The 27,932-nt window shown below is 45.0% G+C and overlaps 1 protein-coding gene and 1 long non-coding RNA gene across 4 annotated transcripts in view; one reads left to right on the forward strand and one right to left on the reverse strand.

The window, feature by feature from the left end:
- Nucleotides 1-621: 621 nt before the first annotated feature.
- Nucleotides 622-24,429, reverse strand: LOC123349065. Its single transcript, XR_006573359.1, has 3 exons — nucleotides 24,338-24,429; nucleotides 23,054-23,162; nucleotides 622-1,452 (listed from the first exon to the last, which is right to left on the reverse strand). It is a non-coding gene; the product is annotated as an uncharacterized LOC123349065 (long non-coding RNA).
- LOC123349063 (arylamine N-acetyltransferase, pineal gland isozyme NAT-3-like) overlaps nucleotides 21,886-27,932 on the forward strand; it is a 28,840-nt gene continuing 22,793 nt past the window's right edge. For all 3 annotated transcript variants that reach the window (XM_044986788.1, XM_044986795.1, XM_044986797.1), the window contains exon 1: nucleotides 21,886-22,004. The gene's annotated coding sequence lies outside the window, so the exon portion shown is untranslated. The remainder of the gene's footprint in view (nucleotides 22,005-27,932) is intronic.

The following is a 27,932-nucleotide window of genomic DNA, read 5'->3' on the forward strand; positions in this document are numbered from 1 at the left end:
GCTCTGCTTTCTCCAACGTTGATATCACTCGGCTGCGTGCGTGTTCCCTCTGTGTGCTGTCCCAGCTCTGCGCAGATAGCTGACACAGCAGACCCGACGAGAACCCCCAATAACCACAGAGTCTAGTAAGATGCCAAGTCACGTCTACTAGGTTTATTGCGACCTTGGACAAAATTGCAGTTCCCCGTAGATTACTTAGTCTACCGGGCATACTACTAATATGTGCCTCTTGGCAATGGACCTGGCTCAGTCAGTGGCGGGACTTTCCACTGCCCCCTCGGCCGGACAAAGACACCGCTCCAGGGATACATTCTTGTACCCGTGTATAACAAGTTACACATCACACCTGACGTATTGAGGTGCAACCCCTCTACGCAGCAAGGTACAACCCCTCTACGTAGTAAGGTGCCGCCTCTCACCTTGTACATGTTAGTTCGAACAAAACAACTCTATCCATCATATTACCCTTTTGCCCCTGTCATTGGGATGGGTCAGCCTGTTCCTTGTTATTTGTGTGGAATGTGCAAGTATGTGAATGTTCTGATATCTAGTGTTCAGTACCTTTTAGGTACATATCTTCTTGCAGCATCAGCCCTTTCCTTGCCAGCTTCTGTGAGCAGGGCCTGCCTCTGGCTCACAGCTTAACTTTGCTTTATGTTAGCAAAGTCTTGACCATTACTTTAGTTTAGGCCTCAGGCCTCATACCAGGCCTCTGATACCAAGGTTTATATCTTAGGGCCTCCTCTTGCTACAAGCACATTTCATCTTGATAATAAGAGTGCCAAAAACACACTGAAGGTAGCTTTCTGTGGTAAAAATGTTCAACACGCTTATATTCCAATGTATCTCAGAGTGAAACTCGACTGCACCCTCTTCTTCCATAATCATCTTGAGAAGGTAGCTGCAAAGATAAAAACAAGAGCCAACAGAATCCAGAAACTAGCAGGTACAACCTGGGGTGCATCAGCATCAGTGTTGTGAACATCTGCAATAGCATTTTAATATTCAGTAGCTGAATATTGTGCACAGGTATGGCGCAGATGCAGCCACACATGACTTGTGGATACACAGCTAAATACAGTGATGCAGTGCATCACGGGACCCCTTAAGTTGACTCCAACACCATGACTCCAACACCGATATGCCAAACTGCTGCAAGATTCCACAAAGCTCAGTGAATCTAGGAAAACATGTCTTCCTATTCACCAAGACCTTGACAATGCCCCCCCGCAATGTCTTAAGTCCTGCAAGCCTTTTTGGGAATATCCGTTTAGCCTCATGCAATCAGGCTATGATCAGAAGGAGACCTGGAAAACAGATTGGGCTAAACAAGACTTAAAAAACAAGCACCTTGTGCCAGATCCCATGCAGAAGGTTCCTCGGTTTGACCTTCCACGGTCATCTTGGTCAACTCTCAACTGAATTCGAACCAGCCATGGTAGATGCAGATATCTAATGCACAAATGGAAAAATCAAGGACTCCTTGGTGTGCAAGTGTGGATCCCCATGACAGACCATTGAACATATCGCTACCTACTGCCCAATGTATAAATATGAAGGAGGCATCACTGCAATAAATTCTGCTACTCCTGATGTAGCCACTTAGCATCATCAACTTCAGGTGAAATTGCAGTTGCTGCTCTACACCAGGCATACGAAATAAGAAGATTATCTATCTATCTGTCTATCATCAACCTCATGTAATCTTCTTCTTTCGTATGGCTGGTGTAGCACAGCAACTACCATACATACATACATACATACATACATACATACACACACACACACACACACACACACACACACACACACACACACACACACACACACACACACACACACACACACACACACACACACACACGTCTGTTAAATTTTCATGGCTCATGCCTCATTTGCAGGCAGGTAAGCCCCTGGGCATGCCAAAGAGTCTCAAAGCATGTCAACACTCATTTAGCAAAAGTCAGTCCAGAACTTGTCTGCAATGTGTTTTTCCTCTTAGCTGCTGCACCTTTAATCAGTGGTATGGTAGTAACAACAGCACCTGACATTTTACAAGGTAGTGAAACTCAACTCATGGATACACCCATGTGCAGCAGACCTGACCAAGATGATGTAAATATGTTTCTAAGAATTTTTCAGTGTGTCATTCTGATGTGTGACAAGCTGTGGGACCCTTCTTAGGAATTGCATAGATGAAAGGTCTGCCCTGGTTCCAGTCAGTTGTGTATCTCCACCATGGCAGACCCTAGTGTAGACAGGCAAAGCTGCTATTTGCATTAGTAGAGGCTGCTTCTGCTTGAAAAGGGGATAAACCCCATTGATATAAATGGCAGCTGTGCCCATCTACACTGGTGTTTGTACTTGTGCAGCTATACTGAAGGCTGGAATTGGAGCAACTCCCAGGGTAGTTGAGGTCTCTGTCTTCTTGAGTCAGCCAAACTGGTTGTTCTCTTAGATCTGCCATGCAGTGCTGGCTAGAAGGGAATTTAAAAAATGTCAGGCAGTGACCAAGCAAAAGGAGACTAATTCATCCCCAGCTGTATTCAACAGACTTGCATCAGGGATAGATTTGTCCCAAGCAGTGCCTATATCCCCAAGGACATGGCACTTTCCTATATACAGAATGAAACCTTTCTTGGTTGCCAAAAGCCATGGGAAACAGCTTTTCTGCATGAGTTACTGCAGCTGAAAAGGCATTTAAGGCAGCAAAAAATTGCAGGATAATCTCACAGAGAAGTTTAGGGTGAAACTGTAGTGTGAAATGTCCTCTAACATATGGAGAGCGTTACACAGCTGGATGGATACACTGAAACAAAAATTGAACATTGTTAGGCGAAAAGTGTGGTCATAAAAAAAACAACAACACACGATGATGCAATGCTGAAAGTCTGAGACTTGAAAGTCCTCCCCCTCCAAGGCCTGCATACTAAACATCACACTTTATGTAGCTATCGCAGATACCTTCAGATTCCATGGTTGTTATAGCTGTAAAGGGACATAATTGAATCAAGAGAAGACCTAATCAGTGGATGGTGGCTCTGTTAAAGCAGAGTTTATCTGTAAAATCATTCATTTAATCTGCATACAATAAGGATAATTTCATAACGCAAGTAAATATTTTCTACACAATGTCTGGGAAAAAGGTGTGGAAGTCTTGAGGCTATTGCCCAGAACTCTGCCTACCATTGTTTGGCTATTTGGAGCTGCATTTCAGGTGGTGGTAGAGCTAGCTACATATCAGAAACAACACAAGGCACCAACTGTAAGTAAAAAAACTGTGTAAATTGTAGTAGACTTTTTAGGAATGCTCAGACAAACGCCTTCTGAGCTAAGATGCATACACACCTTTGCATACATTGCACAGCAAGGTGCTCAAATGGAAAACTTGAATCTTTTTTCACTCTGGATAAATGCAAAGTAATGCACATTGAAAAACGTAAGCCCATCTATTCATACAAAATGATGGGCTTGGAATTAGCTGTTACCATGCAAAAATGAGATCTTGGAGTCATTGTATAGTTCTCTGAAAACATCCGCTGAATGGGCAGTAGCAGTCAAAAAAGCCATCAGAATGTTAGGCATTAGGAAAGGGCTAGCTAAGACAGAAAATATCATAATACCACTTTATAAATCCATGGTATGCACACACTTTGAATAGTGCATGCAGTTCTGGTCACCCCGTCTCAAAATACGTCTTTTAGAATTGGAAAAAGTACAGAGAAAAATTATTAGGGGTAGGGGACAGCTTCCACATGAGGAGAGATTAAAAAGACTGAGACTATTCATCTTGGAAAAGAGATGACTAAGAGGGGGGCATATGCTGGAGGTTTATAAAATCATGAATGGTGTAAAGAAATTGATTAAGGAAGTGTTATTTACTCCTTCTTATAACGTAGGAACTAGGGAGGTCACCCATTAAATTAATAGCAGGTTTAAAACAAACAAACGAAAGTACTTCTTTACACAACACAGTCAACCTGTGGCACTCTTTGCCCAGGGATGTTGTGAAGGTCAAAGCTATAGCAGGATTCAAAAAAGAATTAGATAAGTTCATAGAGGATAGATCCATCAATGGCTATTAGCCAAGATGGCCAGGGATGCAGCCCTGCATTCTGGGTGTCCCTAGCTTCTGACTCTCAGAGGCCAGGAGTGGACAACAGGAGATGGATCACTCAGTGATTGTCTGTTCTGTTAATTCCCTCTGAAACATCTGGCATAGGCCATTGTCCAAAGGTTAGATGGACTATTGGTCTGACCCAGTATGCCAGTCTTATGTTTGTATGGAAGGACACATCTCTTGTTTGAGATTGTGACGTGTAAGGCATAAAGACCTAGAGTAGTGTGTATAAACAAATTCGCTTTATTTTAAATGGGATTTAGATGAACAGGATTATAAAAGGAGCCCTAAAATGGGTATTTTGAGAACATGCTGAGTAAGTGTCTGTGTGAATAGCATAGAAGCAATGACAGTTTTCTGTAGGTCATAAGTCAAGTCCATGGCTTTAATGATTAGAAGTCATGGGCACACCTCAACTGTTAACCCAGAGAAGGGATGTAAACCATGGCGTGTTGAGCTCATGCTGCTATATGTTGAAATTAAGCATGTGTTTTCAGTCTAGAACAAAAGAACTGCCAACTGAGAGGGAGGCTCTAAAATGGACCAAAGGTTAAGCTGGACTTGGACCACGTTGTCAGGATATGAGAGCTGTGGTACCCTGAGTCACTTGGAAGGAGTCCTGGGAGGTGCCATGGGGTGCCACCAGTTCGAATCACACCCCTAAAGGTTAAAGTAAACATGGGAGAAGCATGTTTTTCTCAAGTCGTCATGACAACAAGAAAGATGGCTGATGCCCCTGCTAGCCCGAAGGAAAGAGTAGATTGAGACCATCACAGACCAAAAGGCTGCACAGCTTGTGGTATCAAGCGAGAAGATGTCATCTGACTTCGACCAAGCAAGCTGAAGAGCTGTTCCTTTTTCTGTTCTAGATAAGTTTTTTTCCCTTTTGTTTCTTTATTTTGAATATACTTGTCCAGTGACATCTGCCAATTTATTGATTCGTTTAAGCTTTTTTGAAGTGTTAATGTATGAATGTTTAAGTAGTAGTATGTGGGTACATCTATTAAAAATGGCACCATTAATTAGTTACTAACCTAAAGTTTAAACAAATCCCACTGCAAAGGGAATTGTGTTGCTGCTCACCATTGTATTGAAAGTAGAGGAGTTAGCTGGAAGGGGAGCAAACCAGTACATCAATCAAGCTACAGTGCTCCGAAGGAGTGTAGTGGCATTTCAGGGTTGAGAAAGAGACTAGGCCTATTTGAGTGGTTTGTTTTATTTTAGTTTTTGTGACATTCATGATGTATTACACTGACCTCATAATCTAATAATTGATTGTGCTGAGTAGATGACTTGCTCAATTGTTGATCTTATTTCATGTTATTGTTAATTCCCTGATTTAGTAATTGAATCTTAATTGTAACTTTCATTTGATCATTGCACTGTTATAAATTTCCCTAAGCCAATTGAAAATATACAAATACATTAATCAGATATATCTGTTTAGTTTCATTTATTCTTATTTATATTTTCTTACTATGATTGATAAAGAGTACACCTCCTTAGCTCTCTCTCAGCAAATGGGAATGTGGCCTAACAACCTGTAAGGGTCTATCAGGGCCACTGATCCACTTCTGAATTAAACCCCATTTCCAGTACAGAAAAAATTCAAAGCTTAACAGAATGGGTGCCTTCTTTCTTAGTGCAAATTAATAAGAAAAATAAATAAATAAAGCAATCAGCTAGACATACTCAGACTGGAAACGGTGTACATTTTTAAATAGTGAGGATAATTAACCATGAGAACACCTAACCAAGGGTTGTGGGGAGTTCTTCATCACGGGCAATTTTTAAATCAAGACTGGATGTTTTTCTAATATAGCTGCTCTAGGAATTATTTTGGGGCAGTTCTGTGGCCTGTTTGTTAAACTGGAGGTCAGGCGAGATGACCACAAAGGTCCCTTCTGGCTTTGAAATTTATGAAAGGATAACCAGCAATGCAATCACCCAGAAGCAATCAGATGATAAGTAAGATCAAGTCCAGAAACTTACTGTCAGCTGATCTACTTATGCCTGGAATGTTGATAAAAAAGTAGGCAAAATTTCAATGGTCATTACATTTACCATTTATGCTGAAGATAACAGTTGCTTATTATTCATATAGCATTGTGTTCTGAAAACCGTGAGGACACTGGGCTCCAAACGTAGCAATAAACGTAATGCTTTAATTTTTAGAGCATGGCCCAATGCAAACACTAAGCATCTCTGTCACGCTGTGAAAGGAGGCAAACAGTGAATCTCTCCGATGGTGGGGTAATTGTGGTTTTCAAATATGTTATACAAGTCATCATAAACTGAGTTAATGATTCTGGCATTTACTTCCTTCATGAGGGTAAAGTATCATGATGCAAACTGCAACGTAGGCAGTTTTAATGCCCTAGGCATCTGAGTTAAACAAGTTTACAGGCCTCTGTAAGCCTTCAGGTCAATTGAGAACATAGTCCAAGGAGGAACATAAGAGCCAAATATTTGTTTCCGCACTGACTGAGAAGGATGCAAGTGGAGCAGGCTGAGCGCCTAAGGATTAGGGTCACAGTACACCAGCCATGGCAAAGCAAGTGAACTGAGTTCCAGTCACTTCAGTGTGTGTAGGGCTCTCAGCTGAGTTTTTAAGGCAAGAGGTCTGGTCTCCCTTTCTCAGACACTGACATGGCCTTGTAAAAGCAGCTACGTTTGCCCTAGTGTGCTTGGCCATATTTTCCCCTTCCCTATCCATGGTGCAGAATGCTCTGTGCTAGGCACCCGCTGCCCTCCACTCCCACCTGAAATCATGGCTGCACTGTTGAATGGACCCAGATTGGAACCCCAAGGCAATGCTGCCTCTCCTCACACACTTCAACCCGCCAATGTAAACAGGTAAGGGGTCACTTTAGGACACACACACACACACTCTCTCTCTCGCTAAACCAGTGGTTCGCAAACTTATTTGATTGCCCCCCCCCCCGTCTTTCTGTCTGTAGTAGTTTACACATACACACTCAGGCCACACAAGCACATAAAAAATCAACAGGCAACTCTCAGTAAATATTAAAAGCAGTAAGCATTGATTCAAACAGCGCCTTCAGAGCTGGGTGTCCAGCTGGCAGCCTCTGCTCTCCACTCTGCCTTCTCTCTTCCACCAAGTATTAATTGTATCCCCCCCCCGGCCCCAATTTGAGAGGTATGGGTTTTTTTTTAAAAGGTTTTGGGATCATTTTCTTAGCAATGCCTCAGATGCTTCACAGATCAGATTCAATGTTGCTGACAATGGCAATACTTACTGACCTCCGGGCAGCTCAGTGGGCATCATGTAAGCAAGGCATACCGCAACAATGAATTATAAGTGACTAGAAATTTGCACATTCAGTAGACATGGTATGTTCGTTAGTTTGGGTAACATATGACCTGGTCACCACACTTGCCTAACCCTTCTACCAAAACCCTATACTCTTACGCCATGTCAAGTGGATATTCTTGCCCTATCTGAATTAGCTGTAACACAGTCAACCAATCTCAGGACTCTGCTGTGCTAGGCAGTGGACAAGGGATGCCCCTTCTCCCCCCGAAGATTTTACAGTCAAAATACACAAGACAGACAAAGGTGGGAGGGGAAGCAGCACTGTGAAGTGACTTGCTTGTGAATAACGCAACTGGCGTCGACGTGCCATAGATCGAGTTACTGTGGGGTCTACACCATGGGGGGGGTCCACAGGAGAAAAATCTCCTGTCGCCTTACTTACTCTTCCCCTCGGGGGTAGAGTACAGGGGTCAACTGGAGAGCAATCTGCAGTAGATTTGGCGGGTCTTTACTAGACCCGCTAAATCGACCGCCGGTGGATCAAACTCAGAGCATTGATCCGGGCTGTAGTGTAGACCTCCCTGAGATAGCACTCTGTTCTTGGGCCAGTGCCCTATTCATTGGCATCGACTCACCTTTGTCTTTGTTTATGTACGTGCAACTCGACATTTCCCACTTGCAGCTGGTTGTGAAAGTGTTGAAAATTTATGAACAAGGCTCATTTGACCTTACAGTATTTATTACTGTCAACAGCTACCTGGATTCATAAAAGAACTACTTTGTGCCAGATTGCTAGATTCTTTGTGCACAGATAATTTATCCAGATTGAACCGCCATCCACTGGGAGAATCAGCCACCACCAAAATCAGCTAGCTGGGTGTATTTACATGCGTAGTCACACACAAATTAGGACCCCGATTTCACATACATTTGTATGCCAAAATTGTCTGCCAGCCTCCCACTCTGTGTCCAACTCTTTTGCACTTCTTCTTTACTTCGCCCACCTGGATTCACTGCTTTGGCCTCAGCAAAGTTAGTTCAGAGTTGGAGATTGCTCCTGACATACTAATGATGGGATCTGTCTTCAGGCAAAAACAAGGTTGTTTTTAGGTGATTTATTCTGTGGTACAGTCCCCCCCAAAACCATAACCACCTTCAAGGATAATTGGCCCTATAATCTCACAGTTTAAAAAGCATGCATTTCCTGCTTTGGAATAACAGGAAAAGATTAAACAAAAATAAAAGGATCTAAGGATTAAACCATAAAGAAAACAAATTTAAAGCACAGAAATGATTAATGATGACAGATAACAAGGCATTTAAAATAGACATTTCTGCAATATGTTTGAACCTGCTTAGCTGTGTTCACAACTCATGCCCCATGTCATGCTAACCTAGAATGTTTTTTTTCCCACAGCTTCCTGGCAACACCATAAACTTTTTTAGCACCTTATAATGTTAGGAAATTGTAACCTGACCTATTGTAGCCCTAACATTAGGAGTTAATTGATTATATCACCTTAGCATTCCATGTAAAGCGAGTGGCAGCTTGTCCTGACTGACTGACCCTTGTTACGTGGTGATGGAGGGGGTAAAATATGCTTTTGTGGTTATTTCAGTTATTGCAATTTTAAGTGGTGATGGTGATGGGGTCAAGGGCATTGAAGAATATGTGTGTGTGTGTGTGTGTGTGTGTTGCATTTGAAGCTAGATTAAATGAACACTGCATGCGGAAGTGAAGACAAAAATAGGTTGAAGGCAGATATATTCTCTGGCAATTTTATTTTCAAAGTGCTTTCTGGAGATTTAGCTGCATGACATCAGTTTTCCAACAATTTTTGTGAGAGTTGCGTTGCAAACTGCCGACATGCAGTTTTGCAAATTAACTTGCCCTAGCAGCTGGGAGTATGACTAGAAGCAAATACCATGCTTCTTCAAGGTACAGCATTATTATACTCAGGCTCTCAGGAACCCTGAATAAGTTGACCCTGTTGGTGCAGAGTCTCTATCGTGCCCAACTTCTGCTCAATGCAGCAGGGAGGTGAATGTACGGTCAAGGCACTGGGTCTGTCTCCTTGGTTTTCAGTGTGGAGTTGTGTTGCCCTGAGTCAAGGGTGATGTGATGGTAGGAGTCTACTATAGACCACCTAACCAGGAAGAAGAGGTGGTTGAGGCTTTTTATAACAACTAAGAAAATCATCCAAAACAAAGGAGTTGGGAGTGATGAGCGATTTCAACTGCCCAGCCATCTGTTGGGAAAATAAAACAGCAGGGCACAGATTACCCAGCTAGTTATTGGTATGCACTAGAGACAACTTTTTATTACAGAAGGTGAAGAAAGGAACGAGGGGAGGCTGCCCTAGGTCTGACAAATAAGGAGGAAGTGGTAGAGAATTTGGACGTGGAAGGCAGCTTGGGTGAAAGTGAGCATGAAATGATAGGGTTCCTGGTTCTAAGGCTTGGTAGCAGGGAAAACAGCAGAATAAATACAGTGGACTTTAAGAAGGCCGACTTTAGTAAACTCAGCGAATTGGTAGGTAATATCCCATGGAAAGCAGGCCTAAGGGAAAAACAGTTTAGGGGAGTTGGCAGTTTTTTAAAGAGACATTATTAAGAGCACACGAGCAAACTATCCCAATGTGTAGGAAAGATAAGAAGTATGGTAAGAAATCACCCTGGCTTAAACAGGAGATTGACAAGGACCTGAAACTCAAGAAGAATTATACAAAAAGTGGACATTACAAAGGATGACATCAATAACAGAAAATGTAGCAATGGCCAAAATATTAGATGTCTTTTTTTGTTTCAGTTTTCACCAAAAACAGTTAGCAGTGATCAGATAACTAAGATAGTGAACATCAGCGTAGATGAAGTAGGATCTGAGCCTAAAATAGAGAAAGAACAAGTTAAGAATTATTTAGATAAGCAATGTCTTCAGGTCCTGATGAAATACATACTTAAGGAACTGGCTGAAGAGATCTTTGTGTCACTAGTGATTATCTCTGAGCAGGACCGGTGTAAGGATGTTTCGCGCCCTAGGTGAAACTTCCACCTTGCGCCCTCCCCCGTCCCCGAGCCCCTGCCCTGAGGTGTCCTCCCCCCCGAGGGCAGCTCCCCTCCTCCGCCCTGAGGTGCCCCCGTCACGGCAGCTCCCCCCCTCCGCCCTCCGCCCTGAGGCACCCCTCCCTGCCCCAGCTCACCCCTGCTCCGCCTCCACCCCGAGCACGCCATCGCTGCTTCACTTCTCCCGCCTCCCAGGCTTGTGGCGCCAATCAGCTTAGGTGCCGCAAGCCTGGGAAGCCGGAGAAGTGAAGCAGCCACAGAGTGCTCGGGGAGGAGACAGGTCAGGGATGAGCTGGGGCGGGGAGTTCCCCTGCGTGCCGCTGCCCCCCCCTTACTTGTTGCAGGCGGCCCTCCCCACACCCCCCTGCCCCAGCTCCCTCCGCCTAAATGCCGGCGGCGACCAGGGCGGCCAAAGATCCGGCTGCCATAGTCGCTGCTGAAGAAAATGACGCCCCCCCCACCAAATCCTAGTGCCTTCGCCTAAATGGTTGCACCGGCCCTGCCTCTGAGAACTTGTGGAGGATGAGAGAAATTCCAGAGGGCTGGAAAAGGGCAAATATAGCACCTATCTATAAAAACAAGAATAAGGACAACCCAGAGACTTATAGACCAGTTAGTTTAACTTATCTGGAAAGATAATGGAGCAAATATTTGAACGATTAGTTAGTAAGATCTAGAAGATAATAAGGTGATAAGCAAGAGTTAACAATGATTTGTCAAGACCAAATCATGATAAACCAACTTAACAAGCCTAGTGGATGGAGAGGAAGCAGTAAATGTGACATATCTTGACCTAAGTAAGCCTTTTGATGCTATCACCCATGACCTTCTCATAAGCAAACTAGGGAAATATAGCCTAGCTGAACCTACTATATGGTGACTGTACAACTGTTTGGAAAACCGTAGTCAGAGAATAGTTATCAATGGTTCACAGTCAAGCTCGAAGTGCATATTGAATGAGATTCCCACAGGGATCTGTCCTGGGCCCAATTTTATTCAGTATCTTCATAAATGATTTGGGTAATGGAATAAAGAGTACACTTCTAAAGCTTGTGCACAATATTGAGCTGGGATAGATTGCAAGCTATTTGGAGGACAGAACTAGAATTCAAAATCATCTTGACAAACTGGAGAAATGGTCTGAAATAAGCAGGGGCCTCCATGAAAATGTCAGATGCTCCCCACAGCCCCAGCCCCAGCCCTGGCCCGGCCTCGCCTCTGCCTTCCCCTATCCCCCGGCTCCTCAGCGCGCTGCGTCCAGGAGCAGCCCTGGACAGCGCTAAAGCGGCATGGCTCGGGCAGGGGCTTGAGCTCCTGCTGCTTGCAGCCGCATGGTAAGGAGGCACAGCTGTGACCTCAGGTCCCGCTGGAGCTAGGCCGCTGCAGCACTGTCCAGGGCCGCTGCTGGATGTGGCACACTGAGGCTCCGGGAGGTGGGGGTAAGCTGCATGGTAAGGGGGCCGGGGCTGGGGGTACAATATAGAATTGTATATGGGGCACTCAGGGGACAGGGAGGGGGCAGAGATTCTGGGGGTGGTGGTCAGGGGATGGGAAATGGAGGGTTGGATCGTGGGCATTTTGGGTGTCTGTCAGGAGTAGGTTGGGGTTGGATAGGGGTCGGGGCAGTCAGGGAGCAGAGGGGGTTTGTGGGCGGTGGGTTCCCAGGGTGGTGGTTGAGGGGGTCTCGGGGGGGGGCAGTTAGGGGACAAGGAGCAGGATGGGTCAGGGATTCTGAGGGGGGCAGTCGGGGGGGGGCAGGAAGTGGGTGGGGGGTCGGATAGGGGGCAGGGCCAGGCTGTTTGGGGAGGCACAGCCTTTCCTACCCTAAAGCTCATTCAGCAGTTTGAGGCTTGCAGACAGCTGTTTAACGCAAAGAGCCGTGCTGTTATCTTCTCCCTTAGGGCTACCATCCCTTTCACTTCTCAAATGCCAAATTATAGTCTACATTTAATTTCAGTGCCATAGGGAGATTCATGTCAGGGGAGGGTAGCTTCATTTAAAATTAGCCACTTTAGATTAACAGTGATAGAGCCAAGAGAGCCATGGGGGAGGGCTCACATGAGACGAGCAATATCCTATACCACCTACCTCCTTCCCAACCCTACCAAGGGAGACCCTCCGTCCCCTGCATTCCCCGAGGCTCCAGAGGGGTTAATTCAGTGGTTCTCAAACTTTTGTATTGGTTACCCCAATAAATAAACACTTTTTTATTTATTTAACACTATTATAAATGCTGGAGGCAAAGCAGGGTTTGAGCTGGAGGCTGACAGCTTGCGACCCCCAGTAATAACCTCATGACCCCCTGAGGGGTCCCAACCCCCAGTTTGAGATCCCCTGGGTTAATTTAATTTTAGCACCCTGTGTCCATCAACATGCATGTGCTATTTTGAGCATTTCAGTTTTCACAACATAGGCTCATCCCAGATTCTGGAGCAAGCTCAAATGCTCAGTTCGTAGAGTATGTACATAAGCTATACTAAAGACAAACCCACAGTAACTGTCTCCAGTTTGTGAGGGACCCTATGGAGCCAGTCTCTAGGAAACAGATAAATTCATGGCGGTTAAGTCCATTAGTGGCTATTAGTCAGGACAGGTAAAGAATGGTGTCCCTAGCCTCTGTTTGTCAGAAGGTGGAGATGGATGGCAGGAGAGAGATCACTTGATCATTACCTGTTAGGTTCACTACCTCTGGGGCACCTGGCATTGGCCACTGTTGGTAGACAGGATACTGGGCTGGATGGACCTTTTGTCTGACCCAGTGTGGCCATTCTTATGTTCTAACCTAAATGAACCCAAAGTTATGGAGTCAGATATGTGTCAAGGAAGCCAGCAGAGTATCAGAAACCTGGAAAAATCTCTGACTGGATGGGCTCAGGCGTTTGGGAAGTTCAAAAGTTTTGGATTTTTTTAAGCAGAATTTTTTAATTGTTTCTTTAAACAATCAAACACAGCAAGCAGCAAATATTTGGCCACACACTTCTGAAACCCCAAACCATGTTCAGGTTTTGGCAGACTAATTTCAGCTTTTCAATTAAAAAAAACACAACAAATTTTGAAGGAAAGCAGACATTGTCCGTGATTTTTTCTGCTTTTTAAAAAACCCTAGTTTTTGATCCAAAAAAAGTTTTGATGGAAAATATTTGTCCAACCCTTTTAATGAGCTTTAGTGCCTTTAGCACTAGCTGATGCTGAGAACCAGTGATACCTTGTATAGGTGACTTGAAAAGAAGTTTTCTCAAAAACTGGGTTTGTGCCGAGATGCGGAAGGATTTTAAATGTTTATTTTTCCCAGGACTGCCGGGGGAGGGGGGGGGGGCAAGTGGGGCAATTTGCCCCGGGCCCCACAGGGGCTCCCACGAGAATATAGTATTCTAGAGTATTGCAAGTTTTTTTTATGGAAGGGGCCTCTGAAATTGCTTTGCCCCAGGCCCCCCGAATCCCCTGGGCGGCCCTGGAAATAAGTAGGATGAAATTCAATAAGTACAAATGCAAAGTACTACACTTAGGAAGGACTATTCAGTTGCGCAAGTACAAAATGAGAAATGATTGCTTAAGGAGGAGTACTGCATAAAAGGATCTGGGGTTAGAGTGGATTATAAACTAAACATGAGTCAACAATGTAAAACTGATGCAAAAAAGGCGAACATTCTGGGATGTATTAATGGGAGTTTTGTAAGCAAGACATGAGAAGTAATTCTCCCACTTTGCTCAGTACTGATAAAGCCTCAGCTGGAGTACTGGGTCCAGTTCTGAGCACCACACTTTGGGAAAGACGTGACCAAATTGTAGAAAGTCCAGAAAAGAGCCACAAAAAATGATTAAAGGCCTAGAAAAAAAAGTCCTATAAAGAAAGACTGAAAAAAATGGATGTGTTTGAGTGAGTCTGGAGAAGAGAAGACTGAGATGGGACACGGTAACAGTCTTCAAGTATGTAAAAGATTGTTATAAAGAGGAGAGTGATACATTATTCTCCTTATCCACTGAGGACAGGACAAGAAGCAATGGTCTTAAATTGCAGCAAGGGAGATTTAAGAAATTAGGAAATACTTCCTAGTTGTAAGTGTAGTTGCACACTGGAACAATTTACCTAGGGAGGTTGTGAATCTCCATCACTGGAGGCTTTTAAGAACAGATTAGACAAATACTTGTCAGGGATGGTTTAGATAATAATTAGTCCGGCCTCAGTGCAGGAGATTAGACCAGATGACCTATTGAGGTCCCTTCCAGTCCTTCATTTAGATGATTCTGTATCTCAGAAAGTATCTTCATGCTTTTAATTTCCAACAGAAACACAATTCATAGCCCTAAGGAGAAGTTCCTGATGGGTTAATTTAATTAAAAGACGATGAAGAAAAGGCTCCAAAGTAGAGCAAATATGATCTAATTATTGTCCTTTAATATATATACATGCAGCTGTGGAATCCTGCTGAGTGCCTGACAAAGATGAATTAGAAGACTAATAGGAGACTTACAAAATTCAGCACTTTTCCAAATCTTTTTTATCACAGAAAATCTTGTTAAAAATTCATGCTTCTAGTCTCCTTTGAAACATATGCACATGAACGAGCCCAATATCCCTTAAACCTGCTAGCCCCAAGATCTCTGGTAACAGCTTAATGCCCTGGGAGGGGGTGAGGACTTGGTGATCAGCACAAGAAGGAAGGTTATAAAAGAAACACAAATACCAAGTTGGAAATATCACCCTGCGACATCGCTACTGCGCCCCAAGGCTCTTTCAAGAACTCTCAAGGACAGGAAAAGGTTAAAAAAGGGAACAAATCAACAAGATAGATGAGTATCCTCAGCCTACAGGTTTAACATGTATTTCTGAGGAGCACATGGGACATGGTGACAGCCATGCTCACAACATAATGACTGGCCATATTCAAAACACACAGTTGCATGGCACTCAACTTCAAGTAGTGTTGGCTGAATTCTTTAAAGGCACGTACCCCCAAGCAGCAATGACCCAACCCCAAAAAGAACCAGAGTCCTACCAACTTTCCAGAAAACAGAGCTGGTGTGCCAAGCGCATCTTAGGGACATCTTCTGTCTAGGAATTTCTATAACTTCCCAATCACCACAGTATCTGGACACCTTTCCAATATTAAAAATATATAACAAGCTCTCTCTTCCCAGCATATAAGGCGAATAGCTCGGCTGGGTCACAAGGACTCTCTCACTCTCCTTTTTTTTTGCTGGCGTGTGTATGGAGGGAATGAATGAACTTGAACTTGTGTACAGTGTGTAGAATGTACTCAGGGATATCTAGATCAAATAAACGAGTTTTGCATTAAGTTGCATCAGTGTTGAGGTCCAATGGTCAGTCATTCTTATCTCCTGCGGGAGTGAAGTTCTATTGGTGAAAATCAATCCCTGAGACTTTGGTTTTCTTGGATTTAAGCTGTTTTCTTTCCAGCCTTTGAAAGCACATGATCCCTTTGCTATTTGTCCTGACTTGACCATGCTGCAATGTCTCCACTGTAAGCAGCAGTCCCATCACCGACAAGAAGGGCTATCACCATACAGAGGTCACTTTAGGCCACAATGGGCGCAAGGCAACAGATAGTGGCAGTATGAAGCACTGAACAAGCTTTTAATTTACCTGTGGGACTCACTATTCTCTCTGTCTCTGTCAGCTCCAGGCTGGATTACTGCTATTTGTGCTGCTTGGGTGATACCTGAAGACAATGCAGCAGGCAGTTTGCTTAACAGTGCTTCTCAGGAGGATGTGCTGCAGGGATGGCACTAGCTTCCGATTCATTTCTAGAGGCAAGTCAAGGTGTTGGCTGAAGCCCTTATGGGCGGATCCTGCATATGTTAGTGACTCAGGTTCCAAAGAGCAGGTGGGATCAGCTAGGATGCTCAGTCTGACTGTACTATACTGGTGTAGCCTCAGATGGCAGAGTACTGGAACTTGCTGCTCCTTGGTCTGACAGACCCTGAGTTTATTGATCTTCAGGAGGGCAGTTTGGGCAAGGGTGGGGTTTTGTGTTTCTGTGTGATGGAGAAGAGTCATGTTGACGGCATTGGTTCACGTTTAGTGCCGTTGGGTCTGAGTCTGATCTCCAGGATAACTCAGAAATAACTCCAGCAGTAAATGCAGAGTTATTCCAGATTTACAGTAGCATAGCTGAGAACAGCATCTAGCCTGTTGTGTCTATTGCAAGTACACCCAAAGGTTAAGCAGTAGATTCACAAATGGCTAAATAAATTAGAAAAAAAAAAAAAAAAAAAACCAGTCAACCCACCAACCAAAAACGCTTCAGACATTCGCTTCCCCAAAAGGTTTATGAAACTTTCAAGGAACCTAGTTCAGCTTTCCTATTCATGACGCAAGTTTGCACTTGCAATGAATTCCTCTTACAACAATTTTTCTATATAAAAAAGACAGCAGTTCCGTTTCCCCTCTAGGTGCCATTCTACCCATTTGCAACCCAACTCAAATAAATCCTGTCTTGCCTTTGTTTATTTAATTCACAGAGTCAGCTACAACCTAGAATTGGTCATAACTTGCAGTCCTGTTAGGGGTGCCATTTTTGGTTGGATGTATTCCTGGAGAGTTCATCATATGACAATCTTTAATTTCTGGAGACTCCAGGCGGGGCAACCCTAAATCCTGTACATGCCACACCTCATTGCAAGTCCATTAAGGAGATGGAACTATTCTCTGTGATTAGAGAATGCTAATTTACCCAATCATTTAACACAAGGTGCATTAGTTAGGGCCATGTTTACATTAGGGGGAGTATAACACCTTAGCCATGGCACCATAACTATGCCGCTATAACTCCATGGCATCAGTGGAGCAGCTAGGAATGTACGTTTGTGTGGGCTGCAAATTATTACGGATGGGCAATATCCCACCCATACATTTCCTTACAGGCATGGCTTTCTTTTTGATTGGCTAAAGTCTTTTCAAAAATTGTCTATTTGCCTAATAGGATGCAACATTAAAAAAAATCCTGGTAGAAATTTACTTGAACTTCGCACTGAACTGGCCAACATGGGCAGAGGGAGCCAGGCTTTGGTTCCAGATCCCACGAAGCCAGCCTGACATGAGCAGAGGGAGATGGGCTCTGTTCCTCAACCCCCACAGAGCCGGCATCATCCAGGCAGAAGGAGTCAGGCTCTGTTCCTGGAGCACCATGGAGCCATCCCAACATGGGGAGAGGGAGCCAGGCACTGTTACTGGAGTCCCATGGAGCCAGCCTTACACAGGGAGAGGGAGCCAGGCTTTGGGTCCCAGAGCCCCACGGAGCCAGTCCGACATGGGAGGAGGTGGGTGGGTTCATATGCTAAGTGGCTGGGCTGCGGCCCACTCAGGCCCACCTGTGGCTATGCCATTCACATAGATGCAGCCTACAGAGACAGAAGAGGTTTTTCTATCACTTTACTACCTCCCTGTGCAATGGTAATTAGGGCTATAGAGGCTGTGACCAGTGCCTAGGATGGGCCACTCTGAGAATGCCACACTCAGGGAACAAGAAATAGGGTAGGCAATCCCCCAAGACTGAGGGTTTATTCTATAATAGTCACCAACCAGTGATCAAAAGAGCTTCTGCAGTACCACACTGGTGAATAGGAAGCCAAACACAGTCCTCTTTAGGCATTCCAGTCCTTGACTCCTATCTAGGCAAACACATCTAATAAAATGAGGGATTATTGAAAATCCAGTTCACCATATGTGAGGTTCTACTAATCCCAAAGGAGCAGACACTTATCCCCAGGTCAATACGTATCTCAGATCATAACTAAATACCACACGGTCAGCCAATCCTTAGTAAACCAACTAAAGATTTATTAATAAAAGAAAAGAAGAGAATTATTGAATGGTTAAAAGATTATATGTATCAGCAGTTCTCAACCAGGAGGCCGGTGCCCCCCGGGGGGCTGCGAGGATGTTTCAGGGAGGTCCACCAAGCCGGGCTGCCGTTAGACTCACTGGCCCGAGGCAGAAAGCTGAAGTCCAGTCGCGCAGGGCTGAATCTGGTGGTGCTGAGCCCTGCCACCCGGGGCTGACGCCAAAGCCTGAGCAACGTAGCTTTGTGGGTCCCCCTGTGGCATGGGGCCCCGGGCAATTGCCCTGCTTGCTACCTCTGAACACTGGCCCTGGCTTTTATATACAGAAAAACACTTGCTGTGGCACAGGTGAGCCATGGAGTTTTTATAGAATGTTGTGGTGGGGGGCCTCAGAAAGAAAGAGGTTGGGAACCCCTGATTATACATTATAAATACTTACAAGGTCTTTATATCAGATTTGTAGCAGTGATGGATCCGTCTGCTGGCTTGTAAAAATCTCTCTGGAGTCATCCCAAAAGAATAGAATCCAAAATGCAGCTGAGCGGTAAAATCAGTTAGAGTCTTTCCATGCATTTTCCAGGATATGCCAAATAACTACTTGGAAGATCTCAGTCCATGGCTTAAACGTTCCCTGTTTAAAGTTTACTGGACTAGAGATGAAAGGATCAAGCTCAAGGTTTCTCTTCATAGCTGAAGCAGATTTTGAGCACAGCATGTGACTGAGGATTCTCTGTTGAGCGCACACTCTCCCATCACTGAGAAGTTAACAATCTAGTTACGATGCATACACACACCTGTGCACCATGGCTTTGTCAGCCTAAATTTTAAGTGTAGACCAGGCCTACATCTAGACAAGACAGCCCAGGGTCTGATGACTGCTTGCATCCCAGAGTCTGTGAAACACACATGGAATCATAGGACTGCAAGGGACCTCGAGAGGTCATCTGGTCCAGTCCCCTGCATGACTTATCACTGATTAAAAATACATGTAGGTAAATGAGTAAGAAAAGTTCAGTAACAATCACTTAGTGAAGTGGAGAAAGCAGGACTCCAGCATAACTTCATGCCTGGGCTACTCAAGATATATGTTGTTGTTGGATAGTCAAATAGACTATGCAATGAGCTAAAGCCCTCGGAGCAGTTATTGTTCAACAGAAACATTTCTTCAGTACCTAAGTGAGGGTCCTTTTAACGTGCTAACTGAGTTGTCTGTGCTATAAAGGTTTAACTGAAAGGATTGCAGGCGGAAAATAGCAGATTTAGCAATTTCAGTCTGCTATTCTGGTGGCTGGGGGATTGCGATTGGGCGTTTTAGTGGACAAGGAAGTGTACGACGTTGACACTAAACTTATTAAGCTGGTTGAAAAATAAGAGAACTTGACTGTTCATCACTTGATGCATCCGGAAAATGAAATGCGCTCTACAGAGACTCTTTATTACCTTGCTATTTGAAGTGGCCGGAATGAAAGCATGTGAAATGCTGCCATAAGATGATGGCTTATTGCTCTCAAAGTATATTTGTCTTTCTAAATATTAGGAGACTAAATACTCCACTAAAAGGGTAAAGGGCTCAGTCCTATTTTAAAAAGCAACTCCCTGAATCAGCAGTTATGTGAACAGCGCTTTTGATGAGTGCCAATGTGACAAAAAGGAAAACTTTTCTTCCAATGGGCCTTACATTCGGGGTTAGCCCATCTACGTGAGGGGAAAATAAACCCTTCAAATGCTTGGAAAACAAAAGCAGGGATGCTTCACAATGGCAGAATAATGCAATCTTGGCTAGAAAAGCGGTGGAGTTAGCTTTTAAAAATTAACGTTGTGATGAGACAGATTTAGGCATCTAAGTAAGTGGCCACATATTCCAGTTAGCATGGACTTCAGCATGGGTCAGCTGCCCACCGAAGTATCCAGGGTTTGTGAAGCTTCACTCCTATTGGTACCTGAGCCAGCTAAATTAAACCTCAACTGCACTGTAGATATCTCATTAGTGTCTGGAACTCTAGTGCTAGCAATAGATGCCACAGCTTGCCAGCTTCAAGCAAGTTGTCATGGGGAGGTGTGATTTATCCTGCCTTCCCCAGAGGGTCTCACCTAGGAGGAAGTGCAGGAGAGGACAGAGGTCATTATGCCTAGAAAATGGAGGAAAGTTTCTCCTTCCACCTGGAAGCCTCCAGCTACTTTCCAGTAACTGCTTAGTGTCATTTTATAAGAGAAGAAAGACTAATCTTAAATATTTTAAAGAAGTAACGTTCACATTATATGCAAATAGAGGGGCTTGCATTCTTTGAAGTCGATGGCAGGTTTGCCATTGATTTCATTTGGAGCAGGATTGAGTCTGCAATATTTCCCATTCATATGTGAGGTGCTGGGGTTAACTGATAAGTGGTGAACAGGTTTTTCTTTCTTTTTAAAGAGAATGGTTATATTTCTGAATATATTTCAGTATAAAATAAAAGATAAAAATAGTAGGAGCCAATTTCAATTAATGATGCAGCTAGGTCTTTGATAACATGTACAGGATACCTATCAGCCGGAGAATAAAACTTGTAATGAGTTTGAACTGAAATTAACCCCACAAAATTTGTAACTGAGCTAAGGACATAGAAAAGTAAAAATATGCTGGCTGGCCATCAGCCAGTCTTCAGGTAAACTCATTGAGCTACAGCAGTGGGTCTCAAACTATTGTACTGGTGACCCCTTTCACATAGCAAGCCCCCACTTATAAATTAAAAACACTTGTTTATATATTGAACACCATTATAAATGCTGGAGGCTTCAGCGGTAATTCGGCGGCGGGGGGGTCCTTCCGCCCCGCCGGCAAAGACCGGGAGCGGAAGACGTTCCGGAGGCCCGGGCCCCGCGAGAGTTTTCTGGGCCCCCCGGCGTGAGTGAAGGACCCCACTCCAGGGCCCCCGAAAAACTCTCGTGGGGGCCCCTGTGGGGCCCGAGGCAAATTGCCCCAATCGCCCCCCCCTCTGGGCGGCCCTGAATCTGCAATTCTGTAACAGATCAGCTTATTTCCTCTCCCGTAGAGACCGGATCTGTTATATTGGTTCTGGGATTCTATGTCCCATGTAGGTTAAGCAGGATTATTTTTGTTTTCACTGCTATATTGCTCTGCTTTTGGCTGTGAGCATGTGTATGAATGGTGAAATAATTTCCTTTTGCGGCTTAAGGGCCCTTAGGGTATGTCTAGATGTATGGGGAGATGCCAGCAAACCAGTAAAGTGCCTGAAACTACTATGGCTTATTGCTAAAAGCAGACAAGTCAGCAGACTGTAAATTGGCCATTCAGCAGCCTCAGCTTGACCAAGGCAGGAGGGGAGGGAGTTTGGGGTGCCACAGAAAGGGCAGCTTGACCCCACGCCCTTCCTGATAAGAATTGTGTTGAAGTTGCTGACAAATGCATTTTAGAAGAGCAGGATGTGCCCCAGGAATTGTTATTGACGCCTCAAGGCTGCAAACTCTGGAAAAACCCACACCTGGTTAATCAATAATCAGAAGGAACCTCTTGCTTCACCATTGAAACTGCTTACTTAACAAGTTTTCTTTAAGGGACATGTCATTCTATTACTAATGTATAAATAAGGGGAAAAGTTTGAGGTAATTGGACTCTTCTGGACTCTCCCTCTGGATACATCTTGCAGTCCCCACTGGCAGACGGAAGATTTGGCCACCGGAAGGCTGCTGCTGTGTCACTTGAGAGCCACACTCGGCTTTGATCATTATCAAGGGTTGGAGGTATGTTACTAACCTGTTGAGGACGTGTGTAAGAACTTGAGACTAAGTAAAGTTTAACTTGAAGTGAAAGCACTCTTGTGTTGTCCTGTTTGTGCCAGCCATCTATTGGTCAGACGGCCGTGTCTCCCCTGATTTATTTCCTGACACCACCTCGCACAGAGTAAAAGTTACCAAGAGCTTTGGGTTGAAAGAATCTTGGGTAACATACACTGCAGTGAAATACCCATGGATGGCCCGTGTCAGCTGACTCAGGCTCCTGGGACTTGGGCAGCGGGTCTATACAATTGTAGTGTAGATGTTTGGGATAGGGCTGGAGCCCAGTCTCTGGGACCCCCGCAAGGGGGCAGGGTCCCAGAGCCTAGGCTCCACCCTGAGCCTGAACATTTACACTGCAATTTTATAGCCCCGCAGTCCAAGCCCAAGTCAGATAACACGGGCCAGCCCAAGGGTGTTTTATTGCAGCATAGACATTCCCTTTGTACTCAACAATTTCAGGAGCTTGGCTGGAGAGATGAGTCGATTTTAGATATTTATTTGGCCCCATCCCCATGGTATCTGAGTGCGTCACAATCTGTAATGTATTTATCCACACAATTTCTCTGTGAAGTAGGGCAATGCTGTTATCTCCATTTTGCAGACGGATAACTGAGGCACACAGAGACCAGATTTTCAACAGTGTTTAGGTTTCAAAAGCCCCTAGGCACCTAAATCCCACGACATGCCCAAGGTCACACAGGACCTCTGTGACAGAGCAGGACATTGAATCAGGTCTCCAAAGTCCCATGTGTTGTCTCTAGGCACCAGCATAGATATAACTCTGATTTTTTAGAAGTTAGATTCACAATTTTTTCATGTCTTTGGCCCAGCAGAAGGAAGGTTGGGTAACACCTTCAATTTAAATTGCCAGTTTAAACTAGATTAGTAACACGGCACAATTGATTGTCTTGCAAAACAGCAGGAAAGTTTAAAATTAATAGCAAAGTCTCCTAGTGTGAAAGAGATGAAGAAATGGGAGTTAGGGTTCATTGTCTCAAAAAGAATACACTCACGTTCACCTTCACCAAGGGGATCGTCGGACTTCTGCGGGCTCTGGCATGTAGAAACATAGCATGTTGTTTCGTGTGTCCTCTGCATAGATCTCTGGGAACACAGACTACACTGCAAAAAGGGAGCAAGCTAATTGAGTTAAACTTTCACAACAGTTCACTTTATTCTGTACAGGGCAATTACAGCTGCTGTCAGCCAGAGTCAAACTCACCATCCCAGCAAGGCATAAAAAGCAAAGTGTACTTTGCAAATTACAGGGTAGGCGGTGGGAAAATGAGACTCTGCCTCCTCTAAGGAGCTGTCCCTTCCCATTTGGTAAGGCAGATGCTTCAATACTGAACACATTGCTCAAAAGCTGCTGCAAACATATGACTATTCCGTTCACTGCAACTTCACAGCAATTCAGCAGAGGAGAAAGCATCACAGGGCACCCCTTGCACTGCCTTTATTAAGGGACAGAAGGTTTCTCAGCATGGGAAGAGAAAGGGTCTGGAAGTAGTAAGGGGACTTTGTCTAGCGGCTGTTTGCATGAAACGCACGTTGTCCTAGTCAGGAGATCGTGTATGCTTACAAACAAAACTCAGAGCAAACCAGCGTGAACCGTTCCTGTGGCCGGGCTGTCAATCTCTCCTCCCTGTGGGAAAGTGGCTCTTGGGAGGTGAAAGGCTTCCTGTATTTTTGGGGTCTGCACATGTAAAAATGCATTGGTGTTATTCCAGTGAAGTCAGTGATGTTCTCTTTCAACTCCGTTTCCCAGCTGTTTTCCAGAGATATTTTTTCATCATGGATTTTAAAGCCAGAAGGGATCATTAGATTATTTAGTCTGAGCACCATTCTGAGTATCCTTCCGACCACAGAGTCGTCTCCCCTCAGCTCCTCCTGGGCTCCTCTGGCTTGTTCACTGCTCCTCCCAGAGCAGCCATTCCCAGACCTGCCTAGCTGGAGCCTTTTCTCCCCTGGGATCTCAGAGTCTCCTCACATGCCTTCTCCAGGCCTTTGTGGCAGTCTCTCCCCCCTTCTGTCACTGCCCAGGTCTCTCCGTGATCGACTCACTTGATTCATTTCCCTCACCGGAGGAGGCACACTGGCTGTCTTAACAGGTGAGGCTGAGACTCATCTCCCTTCAAAGAGCCAGTCACCCTGTCACCAGCCCCTCCCTAGATCCTTGCTCACCCTGAGGCAAGCTCTCTTCAGTCCAAACTTTATTTCTTCCTTTGCCCCGCCAGTCTGTTTTTCAATCCACAGTCCTTCCCCTCCCCTTCCAGCTGACTGATCTCTGACAATACCTGGTTCATCTCTCCCAGCGCTCCCGGCACATCAGACAGCTAGAGATGAAGTCCATCTCCTTCAGCATTTCTATCCCGGACTCTACCAAAGTCTTCCCACTTATTGCCAAGGCCTCTTCCTTATCCACCCCAGAAGTCTGTTTGGGTCACATGCCTCATTTTCCCAGCTGGGGAGGCAAGATGGCTGTGTCCCAGATGGGGCTGAGGCCCATATCCCTTTAAAGGGCCAGCCTCCCTGTGACAGAGATTGCAGCTTTTGGCCCCCACCTAGGCTGGCCAGTTGACAGCCATAGCTTGAGCTCTCTTATAACAGCGCAGAACATCCACCTATTGACAACAACCAACGCCAGTTCCAAATGCCGTGCTGGAGTGAACATCTGCCTGGTTTTACTGTGTCTGTTACCAAGCACCGGGCGTGGTGAAAATGAACATATGGGGGTGCAACTGCTGAGTCCTAGGATGCACTGTACATTCATTGATCAGTTAATAAGAAGTGGACATCATCATTCATGGAGCAGGGGAATTGAATTAACCAACAAGAAAAGAAGAAAAACAAAAAACCGCAGTGACACGAGAGCTTTCATTTCATTGCTCGGTCAAGGGAACAGTTTATGTTCAGAGGGGAACAAACTAAACAACATAGTCAAGTCAACAACGTAGATCAACATCATAAAAGATTATTCAGCTAAACTCAAAATTGTAATAGCTTGAGAAACAAACTTAATTGTCCCACAAAGCAAATATTTGCTGGTGAAGTCAACAAACCTGGCCCAGAGAGCCATTGGCATTAAGATTTGCAATGGCTGCATCCTCTTCCTGGCAGAACAGGCATCAAGCAAAGTTTATGTCCATTAGCAAATGTTTTCTGCTGACTGACATTGGCTTTGCTTAAATTACCGGGGCTATTGTAGCTTCTCACTGTCCGCAGAAGTGTTTGTGGGAGGACATCGAGGAGAGCTGGGGACAAAATCACAAAGGGAAGAGCAGTGAAAGCACTGTGACGAAGATGGCGCTACTTGAAGAAAGCAAGCCACACACTCAGACAATCTTTGAAGACAGTAAGCCAGAGTTTTCTCTCACGCCTATCTTCTGGCTGCAGCTGGGAAAAGAAGCCCCCTGCAGCCCTCTGATTCTGGGACTAGAAACATATTGTTCCCAGGTCCTTTAGAGCCATCTAGGGTCTGCTTTAAGTTTTGCTGGCTACCTATGGTCCTCACAGCAGTGTGGTTGTGTTCTGCCCTTCCTGTCCCCTGGTCTGTGGAAAGGGGTGGTGTAGGAGCTAGCTTTGCCAGCTGGGGGAATCACTAACTGGGGAGAGCTACTACCTTTCCAGCCACTTCGTGTCCTCAGAGCAGTGCACAAAGAGGCTGGATTGCAAAAGAAAAAAGGACTCTATGTTTTTGGCCTCTGCCTTAAATTCTCTTTAATAGCTCTGCTTCTGAAACTTTGAGGACCAACCTGAAATGCTTCAACTAATAGATGTTCTTTGCTAATTGCATCAGTATTTCACATTAGGGAAAGGCTGGCTTGTGGAGATAAGAAGCTGATAAAACATGGCATTAATAGCCACCCTTGATAAATTGCAAGTGATTAAACTTTAACTCACTGTGTGCATCGAGTTAAAGTTCAACCAGATACAATTTATTAAGAGTGCAATGGGGCACTCTGTACTTCACTCTGTTAACACACTGGAACTTTGCCTCAGACCCAGAGGTGGATATGAGTATGGGCTTCTTTATTGTGATACTTGTTCCTTTGGACCCAATTGTCCAGTAAACCCTGCATTAGCTACAGCACATTCTTTTTGTTTGTTAGTATGTACATGCCTACATACAACACCCCCAAAACCCTTATTAAGTAATAAAAACACCCATTTTGTTAGCAACCCCACCCTAGCTATTGTGCACAGCATTACACATATTACACAGGCATTTAACCTTGAAAATATATTTCTTTGCAACAATTTGTTGCCACAAATCTCCCTAGCCAGCAATTCTCAGGGGAGGGAGGAAGGAGCCATAAGCCAAGGCTTGTTTATGTAGCTGGGAAAGGAAGGGAGGAGGAGATAACACTGCTTTACCCCAAAGGTATCCTTTAGATCCCCACATTTCTTATGCAGCTGCAACAATTATCAATTCTTACAAGCAACAGGGAAGGGCAAAATATGGCAACTTATTTATTAAACAAAGATCTCCAGCTTTCTTATGCCTTTGTCTCCTAATGTCATGTCAGTACATTAGCAGCTTCCCAGGTCTCTACTTAACCCAGACATATCGCAACACATAGTCCATGTTCTGTTTGTATCACCATCTTGTATCAGCTTTCTGTCACTTTTTATGGCAGCTGCCTCTCCTCAGTGTGTTTAGTACATCTCCTGCAAGTCAGCCATCTTGTTCCAGTCCCACAAACCCAGGTGGCCTAAATCAGCTGCACATCTTGATTCTCAGAGCCAAGTTACTTACCGATAGGTGCTGTCATGTATAACTTAACAAGCATTTTCACATTTCATTTAAGCTGGACTGGAGTCATCATCTCTTTGACCTTGACCTTCTGACTTAGAGCAAGAAGCCAGTCACAGTGCGTGTTATGTGGGTTATTGCTACAGTGCCAGTCATGGTTAAGTTGGTAGTGACCAATTCTGTTATTGTCTGGCAGCTGATTGGACACTGAATGGAATGATTTGGAGCTATATGGACTTGTTTCCTCATCCCCAAAATGATCAGCAGAACAGTGGCTGACCGCCAGCAGTCAAGGTGGCAATCTCCGCAGAATCCCCAGGCCTGATTCCTCGTGGCATTACTCCAGTTTTACCCTCAGGCCTAGAAGCTGAAATGCTCTCCGTAACCACTAGAGGTCTGTGTTGATATGCTTTGGTCTGACCTTGAGGGAGAATCTTGCATTGCTACTGGGGTGTTGACAGAGAACTTCAGATTGCGCAGTTGTCACACCAGCGACTTTCACAACAACCAAGTGCATGTTTTAGAAAGTGTTTCCTGAGACAGTGGGGTCAGGTCCTGTTGCCAAGGACTGAGACTTTCCCTCATTACACAGACGATGGGTGCCTCCTGATACTGGAGGGGCACAATGTAAAAGGGAGGAGCAGTGACCACTCAACAGGTTTCCTCTGGGAGGAACTTCCAGCCCCACCTCCCTGAGCCAGGACAGCCAATCACGCCGGCTCCTGGATCCACAGGAGCAGGGAGCATGTGCCTCTGGGCTTGGCCTGGGCCAGCCTTGGCCTTGGCTGAGCAGAGGCCAGGGAACCTGCTCTCAGAGCCTTCCCTAGCATCCTCCCACCCTGTGTCTAGCACCAGAGTTACCTCAGGTTACTGTCCTTCTCCCGCTGCACCTCCAAGCCTCCCCCAGCACGTTCAGCCCCTGTCCCAGGTAGCCAGGCATGGGCAGGGAGCAGGATGGAGCTGCTTCTCGTGGGGAGTTGGCAGTGGCCTGCTCCCACCACTCCCTGCCCTGGCCTGGCTGCCGGGGACAGAAGCAGAGCAAGCCAAAAACATGCTGGTGGGGATGGGAAGCTCCGGCTTGCTTGGCCCCAGTCCTTGGCAGCCAAGCCAGGGCGGGGAGCAGAGGAGTCAGGCTC

Source organism: Mauremys mutica, chromosome 14, assembly GCF_020497125.1.
Source record: "Mauremys mutica isolate MM-2020 ecotype Southern chromosome 14, ASM2049712v1, whole genome shotgun sequence".
In the NCBI taxonomy this organism is placed as follows: Eukaryota; Metazoa; Chordata; order Testudines; family Geoemydidae; genus Mauremys; species Mauremys mutica.